Source organism: Rhinoderma darwinii, chromosome 1 (assembly GCF_050947455.1).
Source record: "Rhinoderma darwinii isolate aRhiDar2 chromosome 1, aRhiDar2.hap1, whole genome shotgun sequence".
NCBI lineage: Eukaryota > Metazoa > Chordata > Amphibia > Anura > Rhinodermatidae > Rhinoderma > Rhinoderma darwinii.
In genome coordinates, this window is record NC_134687.1 from 382,445,288 (window position 1) to 382,460,310 (window position 15,023).

The window sequence follows — 15,023 nt, forward strand, 5'->3', positions numbered from 1 at the left end:
TTTTAGACAGTTTGGAAATCACATCTAAATTAATTGATATTTTTGGGGACTGAATGAGTGAAGTATATGGAAACAGTGCAAAAATCTTCCTTTATGAACAAAATTGACACGGCCAGAGGCAATTTTTTTCCAAAATTTTCCATGCGAGACCGAACATGCATAATTTCCTGTTTATAAAAAAATAAAAGAGGTAATGTTGGACATAAGCAATGGATTGAATGAAGCAATGATGTGTGAATATTCTCAGTTTGGTCCAAGCAATTATCTTAAAGGAAATGACATGTTGGAATTGTCTGTGATGAAGTAACTACCTTAGGAAATACTCTAGGCACTGACTATAAAGGCCCCAGTGAGAATTGAACTCACCACCCCTGGTTTACGAGACCAGTGCTCTAACCACTGAGCTATGAAGCCGACATATTGACTATGGCAACGACGTGGGTTTTATTCGAAATCACATAAGTCGTATCCTTCCATTAGCCTATAGTTGGTCTTACAAAGGAGAGGGAGGCATGACCAAATAACAGTTTAAAACCATAACTCCAGAACTAGCTGGGAATTTATTGGTTGATTTGCACAAAATTGAACGAGCTGCTCTTACAAATGAGAAGCCTGAAAATAAAAGTGTAAAACTGTAATTCTAGAACTGGCTGCTTATTTATCGGTAGATTGACAGAAAAATGAAATAGGTTTTTAGTGGATTGGAGAAAAAAAGAATCGGCCATCATGCATTCATGAAAAATGTTATGTTTTACTATAAGGTATCAGAAACATGCTTCAGAAACAGAAGCAAATCAAACTTTTAGACAGTTTGGAAATCACATCTGAATGAATTGATGTGTTTGGGGTACAGAATGAGGAACAGAATTGCCCATGATGAATTCCTAAAAAATGTTATGTTTTACATTAAGGTATCAGAAACATGCTTCAGAAACATAGAAACAAATCAAACTTTTAGACAGTTTGGAAATCACAACTGAATGAATTGATGCTATTTATCGGTTTTTAGTGGATTGGAGAGAAACAGTCATGTCAATCGGTAGATTGACAGAAAAATGAAATTGGTTTTTAGTAGATTGGAGAGAAACAGAGTTGTCCATCATGCAGTCATGAAAAATGTTATGTTTTACATTAAGGTTTTAGAAACATGCTACAGAAGCATAGAGAAACAAATCAAACTTTTAAACAGTTTGGAAATCACATCTAAATTAATTGATATTTTTGGGGACTGAATGAGTGAAGTATACGGAAACAGTGCAAAAATCTTCCTTTATGAACAAAATTGACACGGCCAGAGGCAATTTTTTTCAAAAATTTTCCATGCGAGACCGAACATGCATAATTTCCTGTTTATAAAAAAACAAAAGAGGTAATGTTGGACATAAGCAATGGATTGAATGAAGCAATGATGTCTGAATATTCTCAGTTTGGTCCAAGCAATTATCTTAAAGGAAATGACATGTTGGAATTGTCTGTGATGAAGTAACTACCTTAGGAAATACTCTAGGCACTGACTATAAAGGCCCCAGTGAGAATTGAACTCACGACCCCTGGTTTACGAGACCAGTGCTCTAACCACTGAGCTATGAAGCGGACATATTGACTAAGGCAACGGACGTGGGTTTTATTCGAAATCACATAAGTCGTATCCTTCCATTAGCCTATAGTTGGTCTTATAAAGGAGAGGGAGGCATGACCAAATAACAGTTTAAAACCATAACTCCAGAACTAGCTGGGAATTTATTGGTTGATTTGCACAAAATTGAACGAGCTGCTCTTACAAATGAGAAGCCTGAAAATAAAAGTGTAAAACTGTAATTCTAGAACTGGCTGCTTATTTATCGGTAGATTGACAGAAAAATGAAATAGGTTTTTAGTGGATTGGAGAAAAAAAGAATCGGCCATCATGCATTCATGAAAAATGTTATGTTTTACTATAAGGTATCAGAAACATGCTTCAGAAACAGAAGCAAATCAAACTTTTAGACAGTTTGGAAATCACATCTGAATGAATTGATGTGTTTGGGGTACAGAATGAGGAACAGAATTGCCCATGATGAATTCCTAAAAAATGTTATGTTTTACATTAAGGTATCAGAAACATGCTTCAGAAACATAGAAACAAATCAAACTTTTAGACAGTTTGGAAATCACAACTGAATGAATTGATGCTATTTATCGGTTTTTAGTGGATTGGAGAGAAACAGTCATGTCAATCGGTAGATTGACATAAAAATGAAATTGGTTTTTAGTAGATTGGAGAGAAACAGAGTTGTCCATCATGCAGTCATGAAAAATGTTATGTTTTACATTAAGGTTTTAGAAACATGCTACAGAAACATAGAGAAACAAATCAAACTTTTAGACAGTTTGGAAATCACATCTAAATTAATTGATATTTTTGGGGACTGAATGAGTGAAGTATACGGAAACAGTGCAAAAATCTTCCTTTATGAACAAAATTGACACGGCCAGAGGCAATTTTTTTCCAAAATTTTCCATGCGAGACCGAACATGCATAATTTCCTGTTTATAAAAAAATAAAAGAGGTAATGTTGGACATAAGCAATGGATTGAATGAAGCAATGATGTGTGAATATTCTCAGTTTGGTCCAAGCAATTATCTTAAAGGAAATGACATATTGGAATTGTCTGTGATGAAGTAACTACCTTAGGAAATACTCTAGGCACTGACTATAAAGGCCCCAGTGAGAATTGAACTCACCACCCCTGGTTTACGAGACCAGTGCTCTAACCACTGAGCTATGAAGCTGACATATTGACTATGGCAACGACGTGGGTTTTATTCGAAATCACATAAGTCGTATCCTTCCATTAGCCTATAGTTGGTCTTACAAAGGAGAGGGAGGAATGACCAAATAACAGTTTAAAACCATAACTCCAGAACTAGCTGGGAATTTATTGGTTGATTTGCACAAAATTGAACGAGCTGCTCTTACAAATGAGAAACCTGAAAATAAAAGTGTAAAACTGTAATTCTAGAACTGGCTGCTTATTTATCGGTAGATTGACAGAAAAATGAAATAGGTTTTTAGTGGATTGGAGAAAAAAAGAATCGGCCATCATGCATTCATGAAAAATGTTATGTTTTACTATAAGGTATCAGAAACATGCTTCAGAAACAGAAACAAATCAAACTTTTAGACAGTTTGGAAATAACATCTGAATGAATTGATGTGTTTGGGGTACAGAATGAGGAACAGAATTGCCCATGATGAATTCCTAAAAAATTTTATGTTTTACATTAAGGTATCAGAAACATGCTTCAGAAACATAGAAACAAATCAAACTTTTAGACAGTTTGGAAATCACAACTGAATGAATTGATGCTATTTATCGGTTTTTAGTGGATTGGAGAGAAACAGTCATGTCAATCGGTAGATTGACAGAAAAATGAAATTGGTTTTTAGTAGATTGGAGAAAAACAGAGTTGTCCATCATGCAGTCATGAAAAATTTTATATGTTTTACATTAAGGTTTTAGAAACATGCTACAGAAACATAGAGAAACAAATCAAACTTTTAGACAGTTTGGAAATCACATCTAAATTAATTGATATTTTTGGGGACTGAATGAGTGAAGTATATGGAAACAGTGCAAAAATCTTCCTTTATGAACAAAATTGACACGGCCAGAGGCAATTTTTTTCCAATATTTTCCATGCGAGACCGAACATGCATAATTTCCTGTTTATAAAAAAATAAAAGAGGTAATGTTGGACATAAACAATGGATTGAATGAAGCAATGATGTCTGAATATTCTCAGTTTGGACCAAGCAATTATCTTAAAGGAAATTACATGTTGGAATAGTCTGTGATGAAGTAACTACCTTGGGAAATACTCTAGGCACTGACTATAAAGGCCCCAGTGAGAATTGAACTCACGTTTACGAGACCAGTGCTCTAACCACTGAGCTATGAAGCCGACATATTGACTATGGCAACGACGTGGGTTTTATTCGAAATCACATAAGTCGTATCCTTCCATTAGCCTATAGTTGGTCTTACAAAGGAGAGGGAGGCATGACCAAATAACAGTTTAAAACCATAACTCCCGAACTAGCTGGGAATTTATTGGTTGATTTGCACAAAATTGAAAGAGCTTCTCTTACAAATGAGAAGCCTGAAAATAAAAGTGTAAAACTGTAATTCTAGAACTGGCTGCTTATTTATCGGTAGATTGACAGAAAAATGAAATAGGTTTTTAGTGGATTGGAGAAAAAAAGAATCGGCCATCATGCATTCATGAAAAATGTTATGTTTTACTATAAGGTATCAGAAACATGCTTCAGAAACAGAAACAAATCAAACTTTTAGACAGTTTGGAAATCACATCTGAATGAATTGATGTGTTTGGGGTACAGAATGAGGAACAGAATTGCCCATGATGAATTCCTAAAAAATTTTATGTTTTACATTAAGGTATCAGAAACATGCTTCAGAAACATAGAAACAAATCAAACTTTTAGACAGTTTGGAAATCACAACTGAATGAATTTATGCTATTTATCGGTTTTTAGTGGATTGGAGAGAAACAGTCATGTCAATCAGTAGATTGACAGAAAAATGAAATTGGTTTTTAGTAGATTGGAGAGAAACAGAGTTGTCCATCATGCAGTCATGAAAAATGTTATGTTTTACATTAAGGTTTTAGAAACATGCTACAGAAACATAGAGAAACAAATCAAACTTTTAGACAGTTTGGAAATCACATCTAAATTAATTGATATTTTTGGGGACTGAATGAGTGAAGTATACGGAAACAGTGCAAAAATCTTCCTTTATGAACAAAATTGACACGGCCAGAGGCAATTTTTTTCCAAAATTTTCCATGCGAGACCGAACATGCATAATTTCCTGTTTATAAAAAAATAAAAGAGGTAATGTTGGACATAAGCAATGGATTGAATGAAGCAATGATGTGTGAATATTCTCAGTTTGGTCCAAGCAATTATCTTAAAGGAAATGACATATTGGAATTGTCTGTGATGAAGTAACTACCTTAGGAAATACTCTAGGCACTGACTATAAAGGCCCCAGTGAGAATTGAACTCACCACCCCTGGTTTACGAGACCAGTGCTCTAACCACTGAGCTATGAAGCTGACATATTGACTATGGCAACGACGTGGGTTTTATTCGAAATCACATAAGTCGTATCCTTCCATTAGCCTATAGTTGGTCTTACAAAGGAGAGGGAGGAATGACCAAATAACAGTTTAAAACCATAACTCCAGAACTAGCTGGGAATTTATTGGTTGATTTGCACAAAATTGAACGAGCTGCTCTTACAAATGAGAAACCTGAAAATAAAAGTGTAAAACTGTAATTCTAGAACTGGCTGCTTATTTATCGGTAGATTGACAGAAAAATGAAATAGGTTTTTAGTGGATTGGAGAAAAAAAGAATCGGCCATCATGCATTCATGAAAAATGTTATGTTTTACTATAAGGTATCAGAAACATGCTTCAGAAACAGAAACAAATCAAACTTTTAGACAGTTTGGAAATAACATCTGAATGAATTGATGTGTTTGGGGTACAGAATGAGGAACAGAATTGCCCATGATGAATTCCTAAAAAATTTTATGTTTTACATTAAGGTATCAGAAACATGCTTCAGAAACATAGAAACAAATCAAACTTTTAGACAGTTTGGAAATCACAACTGAATGAATTGATGCTATTTATCGGTTTTTAGTGGATTGGAGAGAAACAGTCATGTCAATCGGTAGATTGACAGAAAAATGAAATTGGTTTTTAGTAGATTGGAGAAAAACAGAGTTGTCCATCATGCAGTCATGAAAAATTTTATATGTTTTACATTAAGGTTTTAGAAACATGCTACAGAAACATAGAGAAACAAATCAAACTTTTAGACAGTTTGGAAATCACATCTAAATTAATTGATATTTTTGGGGACTGAATGAGTGAAGTATATGGAAACAGTGCAAAAATCTTCCTTTATGAACAAAATTGACACGGCCAGAGGCAATTTTTTTCCAATATTTTCCATGCGAGACCGAACATGCATAATTTCCTGTTTATAAAAAAATAAAAGAGGTAATGTTGGACATAAACAATGGATTGAATGAAGCAATGATGTCTGAATATTCTCAGTTTGGACCAAGCAATTATCTTAAAGGAAATTACATGTTGGAATAGTCTGTGATGAAGTAACTACCTTGGGAAATACTCTAGGCACTGACTATAAAGGCCCCAGTGAGAATTGAACTCACGTTTACGAGACCAGTGCTCTAACCACTGAGCTATGAAGCCGACATATTGACTATGGCAACGACGTGGGTTTTATTCGAAATCACATAAGTCGTATCCTTCCATTAGCCTATAGTTGGTCTTACAAAGGAGAGGGAGGCATGACCAAATAACAGTTTAAAACCATAACTCCCGAACTAGCTGGGAATTTATTGGTTGATTTGCACAAAATTGAAAGAGCTTCTCTTACAAATGAGAAGCCTGAAAATAAAAGTGTAAAACTGTAATTCTAGAACTGGCTGCTTATTTATCGGTAGATTGACAGAAAAATGAAATAGGTTTTTAGTGGATTGGAGAAAAAAAGAATCGGCCATCATGCATTCATGAAAAATGTTATGTTTTACTATAAGGTATCAGAAACATGCTTCAGAAACAGAAACAAATCAAACTTTTAGACAGTTTGGAAATAACATCTGAATGAATTGATGTGTTTGGGGTACAGAATGAGGAACAGAATTGCCCATGATGAATTCCTAAAAAATTTTATGTTTTACATTAAGGTATCAGAAACATGCTTCAGAAACATAGAAACAAATCAAACTTTTAGACAGTTTGGAAATCACAACTGAATGAATTGATGCTATTTATCGGTTTTTAGTGGATTGGAGAGAAACAGTCATGTCAATCGGTAGATTGACAGAAAAATGAAATTGGTTTTTAGTAGATTGGAGAAAAACAGAGTTGTCCATCATGCAGTCATGAAAAATTTTATATGTTTTACATTAAGGTTTTAGAAACATGCTACAGAAACATAGAGAAACAAATCAAACTTTTAGACAGTTTGGAAATCACATCTAAATTAATTGATATTTTTGGGGACTGAATGAGTGAAGTATATGGAAACTGCAAAAATCTTCCTTTATGAACAAAATTGACACGGCCAGAGGCAATTTTTTTCCAATATTTTCCATGCGAGACCGAACATGCATAATTTCCTGTTTATAAAAAAATAAAAGAGGTAATGTTGGACATAAACAATGGATTGAATGAAGCAATGATGTCTGAATATTCTCAGTTTGGACCAAGCAATTATCTTAAAGGAAATTACATGTTGGAATAGTCTGTGATGAAGTAACTACCTTAGGAAATACTCTAGGCACTGCCTATAAAGGCCCCAGTGAGAATTGAACTCACGTTTACGAGACCAGTGCTCTAACCACTGAGCTATGAAGCCGACATATTGACTATGGCAACGACGTGGGTTTTATTCGAAATCACATAAGTCGTATCCTTCCATTAGCCTATAGTTGGTCTTACAAAGGAGAGGGAGGCATGACCAAATAACAGTTTAAAACCATAACTCCCGAACTAGCTGGGAATTTATTGGTTGATTTGCACAAAATTGAAAGAGCTTCTCTTACAAATGAGAAGCCTGAAAATAAAAGTGTAAAACTGTAATTCTAGAACTGGCTGCTTATTTATCGGTAGATTGACAGAAAAATGAAATAGGTTTTTAGTGGATTGGAGAAAAAAAGAATCGGCCATCATGCATTCATGAAAAATGTTATGTTTTACTATAAGGTATCAGAAACATGCTTCAGAAACAGAAACAAATCAAACTTTTAGACAGTTTGGAAATAACATCTGAATGAATTGATGTGTTTGGGGTACAGAATGAGGAACAGAATTGCCCATGATGAATTCCTAAAAAATTTTATGTTTTACATTAAGGTATCAGAAACATGCTTCAGAAACATAGAAACAAATCAAACTTTTAGACAGTTTGGAAATCACAACTGAATGAATTGATGCTATTTATCGGTTTTTAGTGGATTGGAGAGAAACAGTCATGTCAATCGGTAGATTGACAGAAAAATGAAATTGGTTTTTAGTAGATTGGAGAAAAACAGAGTTGTCCATCATGCAGTCATGAAAAATTTTATATGTTTTACATTAAGGTTTTAGAAACATGCTACAGAAACATAGAGAAACAAATCAAACTTTTAGACAGTTTGGAAATCACATCTAAATTAATTGATATTTTTGGGGACTGAATGAGTGAAGTATATGGAAACTGCAAAAATCTTCCTTTATGAACAAAATTGACACGGCCAGAGGCAATTTTTTTCCAATATTTTCCATGCGAGACCGAACATGCATAATTTCCTGTTTATAAAAAAATAAAAGAGGTAATGTTGGACATAAACAATGGATTGAATGAAGCAATGATGTCTGAATATTCTCAGTTTGGACCAAGCAATTATCTTAAAGGAAATTACATGTTGGAATAGTCTGTGATGAAGTAACTACCTTGGGAAATACTCTAGGCACTGACTATAAAGGCCCCAGTGAGAATTGAACTCACGTTTACGAGACCAGTGCTCTAACCACTGAGCTATGAAGCCGACATATTGACTATGGCAACGACGTGGGTTTTATTCGAAATCACATAAGTCGTATCCTTCCATTAGCCTATAGTTGGTCTTACAAAGGAGAGGGAGGCATGACCAAATAACAGTTTAAAACCATAACTCCAGAACTAGCTGGGAATTTATTGGTTGATTTGCACAAAATTGAAAGAGCTTCTCTTACAAATGAGAAGCCTGAAAATAAAAGTGTAAAACTGTAATTCTAGAACTGGCTGCTTATTTATCGGTAGATTGACAGAAAAATGAAATAGGTTTTTAGTGGATTGGAGAAAAAAAGAATCGGCCATCATGCATTCATGAAAAATGTTATGTTTTACTATAAGGTATCAGAAACATGCTTCAGAAACAGAAACAAATCAAACTTTTAGACAGTTTGGAAATAACATCTGAATGAATTGATGTGTTTGGGGTACAGAATGAGGAACAGAATTGCCCATGATGAATTCCTAAAAAATTTTATGTTTTACATTAAGGTATCAGAAACATGCTTCAGAAACATAGAAACAAATCAAACTTTTAGACAGTTTGGAAATCACAACTGAATGAATTGATGCTATTTATCGGTTTTTAGTGGATTGGAGAGAAACAGTCATGTCAATCGGTAGATTGACAGAAAAATGAAATTGGTTTTTAGTAGATTGGAGAAAAACATTGTTGTCCATCATGCAGTCATGAAAAATGTTATATGTTTTACATTAAGGTTTTAGAAACATGCTACAGAAACATAGAGAAACAAATCAAACTTTTAGACAGTTTGGAAATCACATCTAAATTAATTGATATTTTTGGGGACTGAATGAGTGAAGTATATGGAAACAGTGCAAAAATCTTCCTTTATGAACAAAATTGACACATCCAGAGGCAATTTTTTTCCAATATTTTCCATGCGAGACCGAACATGCATAATTTCCTGTTTATAAAAAAATAAAAGAGGTAATGTTGGACATAAACAATGGATTGAATGAAGCAATGATGTCTGAATATTCTCAGTTTGGACCAAGCAATTATCTTAAAGGAAATGACATGTTGGAATAGTCTGTGATGAAGTAACTACCTCAGGAAATACTCTAGGCACTGACTATAAAGGCCCCAGTGAGAATTGAAATCGCGTTTACGAGACCAGTGCTCTAACCACTGAGCTATGAAGCCGACATATTGACTATGGCAACGACGTGGGTTTTATTCGAAATCACATAAGTCGTATCCTTCCATTAGCCTATAGTTGGATCGGCCATCATGCATTCATGAAAAATGTTATGTTTTACTATAAGGTATCAGAAACATGCTTCAGAAACAGAAGCAAATCAAACTTTTAGACAGTTTGGAAATCACATCTGAATGAATTGATGTGTTTGGGGTACAGGATGAGGAACAGAATTGCCCATGATGAATTCCTAAAAAATGTTATGTTTTACATTAAGGTATCAGAAACATGCTTCAGAAACATAGAAACAAATCAAACTTTTAGACAGTTTGGAAATCACAATTTTTTTCCAATATTTTCCATGCGAGACCGAACATGCATAATTTCCTGTTTATAAAAAAATAAAAGAGGTAATGTTGGACATAAACAATGGATTGAATGAAGCAATGATGTCTGAATATTCTCAGTTTGGACCAAGCAATTATCTTAAAGGAAATGACATGTTAGAACAGTCTGTGATGAAGTAACTACCTTAGGAAATACTCTAGGCACTGACTATAAAGGCCCCAGTGAGAATTGAACTCACGACCCCTGGTTTACGAGACCAGTGCTCTAACCACTGAGCTATGAAGCTAACATATTGACCATGGCAACGACGTGGGTTTTATTCGAAATCACAAAAGTCGTATCCTTCCATTAGCCTATAGTTGGTCTTACAAAGGAGAGGGAGGCATGACCAAATAACAGTTTAAAACCATAACTCCAGAACTAGCTGGGAATTTATTGGTTGATTTGCACAAAATTGAAAGAGCTGCTCTTACAAATGAGAAGCCTGAAAATAAAAGTGTAAAACTGTAATTCTAGAACTGGCTGCTTATTTATCGGTAGATTGACAGAAAAATGAAATAGGTTTTTAGTGGATTGGAGAAAAAAAGAATCGGCCATCATGCATTCATGAAAAATGTTATGTTTTACTATAAGGTATCAGAAACATGCTTCAGAAACAGAAACAAATCAAACTTTTAGACAGTTTGGAAATAACATCTGAATGAATTGATGTGTTTGGGGTACAGAATGAGGAACAGAATTGCCCATGATGAATTCCTAAAAAATTTTATGTTTTACATTAAGGTATCAGAAACATGCTTCAGAAACATAGAAACAAATCAAACTTTTAGACAGTTTGGAAATCACAACTGAATGAATTGATGCTATTTATTGGTTTTTAGTGGATTGGAGAGAAACAGTCATGTCAATCGGTAGATTGACAGAAAAATGAAATTGGTTTTTAGTAGATTGGAGAGAAACAGAGTTGTCCATCATGCAGTCATGAAAAATTTTATGTTTTATATTAAGGTTTTAGAAACATGCTACAGAAACATAGAGAAACAAATCAAACTTTTAGACAGTTTGGAAATCACATCTAAATTAATTGATATTTTTGGGGACTGAATGAGTGAAGTATATGGAAACAGTGCAAAAATCTTCCTTTATGAACAAAATTGACACGGCCAGAGGCAATTTTTTTCCAAAATTTTCCATGCGAGACCGAACATGCATAATTTCCTGTTTATAAAAAAATAAAAGAGGTAATGTTGGACATAAGCAATGATGTCTGAATATTCTCAGTTTGGTCCAAGCAATTATCTTAAAGGAAATGACATGTTGGAATTGTCTGTGATGAAGTAACTACCTTGGGAAATACTCTAGGCACTGACTATAAAGTCCCCAGTGAGAATTGAACTCACGTTTACGAGACCAGTGCTCTAACCACTGAGCTATGAAGCCGACATATTGACTATGGCAACGACGTGGGTTTTATTCAAAATCACATAAGTCGTATCCTTCCATTAGCCTATAGTTGGTCTTACAAAGGAGAGGGAGGCATGACCAAATAACAGTTTAAAACCATAACTCCAGAACTAGCTGCGAATTTATTGGTTGATTTGCACAAAATTGAAAGAGCTGCTCTTACAAATGAGAAGCCTGAAAATAAAAGTGTAAAACTGTAATTCTAGAACTGGCTGCTTATTTATCGGTAGATTGACCGAAAAATGAAATAGGTTTTTAGTGGATTGGAGAAAAAAAGAATCGGCCATCATGCATTCATGAAAAATGTTATGTTTTACTATAAGGTATCAGAAACATGCTTCAGAAACAGAAACAAATCAAACTTTTAGACAGTTTGGAAATCACATCTGAATGAATTGATGTGTTTGGGGTACAGAATGAGGAACAGAATTGCCCATGATGAATTCCTAAAAAATGTTATGTTTTACATTAAGGTATCAGAAACATGCATCAGAAACATAGAAACAAATCAAACTTTTAGACAGTTTGGAAATCACAACTGAATGAATTGATGCTATTTATCGGTTTTTAGTGGATTGGAGAGAAACAGAGTTGTCCATCATGCAGTCATGAAAAATGTTATGTTTTACATTAAGGTTTCAGAAACATGCTACAGAAACATAGAGAAACAAATCAAACTTTTAGACAGTTTGGAAATCACATCTAAATTAATTGATATTTTTGGGGACTGAATTAGTGAAGTATATGGAAACAGTGCAAAAATCTTCCTTTATGAACAAAATTGACACGGCCAGAGGCAATTTTTTTCCAAAATTTTCCATGCGAGACCGAACATGCATAATTTCCTGTTTATAAAAAAATAAAAGAGGTAATGTTGGACATAAGCAACGGATTGAATGAAGCAATGATGTCTGAATATTCTCAGTTTGGTCCAAGCAATTATCTTAAAGTAAATGACATGTTGGAATTGTCTGTGATAAAGTAACTACCTTAGAAAAATGAAATGAAATGAAATTGGTTTTTAGTAGATTGGAGAAAAACAGAGTTGTCCATCATGCAGTCATGAAAAATGTTATATGTTTTACATTAAGGTTTTAGAAACATGCTACAGAAACATAGAGAAACAAATCAAACTTTTAGACAGTTTGGAAATCACATCTAAATTAATTGATATTTTTGGGGACTGAATGAGTGAAGTATATGGAAACAGTGCAAAAATCTTCCTTTATGAACAAAATTGACACATCCAGAGGCAATTTTTTTCCAATATTTTCCATGCGAGACCGAACATGCATAATTTCCTGTTTATAAAAAAATAAAAGAGGTAATGTTGGACATAAACAATGGATTGAATGAAGCAATGATCTCTGAATATTCTCAGTTTGGACCAAGCAATTATCTTAAAGGAAATGACATGTTGGAATAGTCTGTGATGAAGTAACTACCTTAGGAAATACTCTAGGCACTGACTATAAAGGCCCCAGTGAGAATTGAACTCACGTTTACAAGACCAGTGCTCTAACCACTGAGCTATGAAGCCGACATATTGACTATGGCAACGACGTGGGTTTTATTCGAAATCACATAAGTCGTATCCTTCCATTAGCCTATAGTTGGATCGGCCATCATGCATGCATGAAAAATGTTATGTTTTACATTAAGGTATCAGAAACATGCTTCAGAAACATAGAAACAAATCAAACTTTTAGACAGTTTGGAAATCACAACTGAATGAATTGATGCTATTTATCGGTTTTTAGTGGATTGGAGAGAAACAGTCATGTCAATCGGTAGATTGACAGAAAAATGAAATTGGTTTTTAGTAGATTGGAGAAAAACAGAGTTGTCCATCATGCAGTCATGAAAAATGTTATATGTTTTACATTAAGGTTTTAGAAACATGCTACAGAAACATAGAGAAACAAATCAAACTTTTAGACAGTTTGGAAATCACATCTAAATTAATTGATATTTTTGGGGACTGAATGAGTGAAGTATATGGAAACAGTGCAAAAATCTTCCTTTATGAACAAAATTGACACATCCAGAGGCAATTTTTTTCCAATATTTTTCATGCGAGACCGAACATGCATAATTTCCTGTTTATAAAAAAATAAAAGAGGTAATGTTGGACATAAACAATGGATTGAATGAAGCAATGATTTCTGAATATTCTCAGTTTGGACCAAGCAATTATCTTAAAGGAAATGACATGTTGGAATAGTCTGTGATGAAGTAACTACCCTAGGAAATACTCTAGGCACTGACTATAAAGGCCCCAGTGAGAATTGAACTCAAGACCCCTGCTCTAACCACTGAGCTATGAAGCCGACTTATTGACTATGACAACGACGTGGGTTTTATTCGAAATCACATAAGTCGTATCCTTCCATTAGCCTATAGTTGGTCTTACAAAGGAGAGGGAGGCATGACCAAATAACAGTTTAAAACCATAACTCCAGAAATAGCTGCGAATTTATTGGTTGATTTGCACAAAATTGAAAGAGCTGCTCTTACAAATGAGAAGCCTGAAAATAAAAGTATAAAACTCTAATTCTAGAACTGGCTGCTTATTTATCGGTAGATTGACAGAAAAATAAAATAGGTTTTTAGTGGATTGGAGAAAAAAAAGAATTGTCCATCATGCATTCATGAAAAATGTTATGTTTTACTATAAGGTATCAGAAACATGCTTCAGAAACAGAAACAAATCATACTTTTAGACAGTTTGGAAATCACATCTGAATGAATTGATGTGTTTGGGGTACAGAATGAGGAACAGAATTGCCCATGATGAATTCCTAAAAAATGTTATGTTTTACATTAAGGTATCAGAAACATGCTTCAGAAACATAGAAACAAATCAAACTTTTAGACAGTTTGGAAATCACAACTGAATGAATTGATGCTATTTATTGGTTTTTAGTGGATTGGAGAGAAACAGTCATGTCAATCGGTAGATTGACAGAAAAATGAAATTGGTTTTTAGTAGATTGGAGAAAAACAGAGTTGTCCATCATGCAGTCATGAAAAATGTTACATGTTTTACATTAAGGTTTTAGAAACATGCTACAGAAACATAGAGAAACAAATCAAACTTTTAGACAGTTTGGAAATCACATCAGAATGAATTGATGTTTTTGGGGACTGAATGAGTGAAGTATATGGAAACAGTGCAAATATCTTCCTTTATGAACAAAATTGACACGGCCAGAGGCAATTTTTTTCCAAATTTTTTCATGCAAAACCGAACATGCATAATTTCCTGTTTATAAAAAAATAAAAGAGGTAACGTTGGACATAAACAACGTATTGAATGAAGCAATGATGTCTGAATATTCTCAGTTTGGGCCAAGCAATTATCTTAATGGAAATGACATGTTGGAATTGTCTGTGATGAAGT

At 34.1% G+C, this 15,023-nt stretch overlaps 5 non-coding genes across 5 annotated transcripts; all 5 read right to left on the reverse strand.

Moving 5' to 3' along the window:
* Positions 1–341: 341 nt before the first annotated feature.
* TRNAT-CGU (transfer RNA threonine (anticodon CGU)) lies at positions 342–414 on the reverse strand. Its single transcript has one exon. It is a non-coding gene; the product is annotated as a tRNA-Thr (tRNA).
* Positions 415–1,520: 1,106 nt separating this feature from the next.
* On the reverse strand, positions 1,521–1,593 carry TRNAT-CGU (transfer RNA threonine (anticodon CGU)). The gene has a single exon. It is a non-coding gene; the product is annotated as a tRNA-Thr (tRNA).
* A 1,107-nt stretch (positions 1,594–2,700) lies between these two features.
* Positions 2,701–2,773, reverse strand: TRNAT-CGU (transfer RNA threonine (anticodon CGU)). The gene has a single exon. It is a non-coding gene; the product is annotated as a tRNA-Thr (tRNA).
* Positions 2,774–5,052: 2,279 nt separating this feature from the next.
* Positions 5,053–5,125, reverse strand: TRNAT-CGU (transfer RNA threonine (anticodon CGU)). The gene has a single exon. It is a non-coding gene; the product is annotated as a tRNA-Thr (tRNA).
* A 5,244-nt stretch (positions 5,126–10,369) lies between these two features.
* TRNAT-CGU (transfer RNA threonine (anticodon CGU)) lies at positions 10,370–10,442 on the reverse strand. Its single transcript has one exon. It is a non-coding gene; the product is annotated as a tRNA-Thr (tRNA).
* Positions 10,443–15,023: the final 4,581 nt, after the last annotated feature.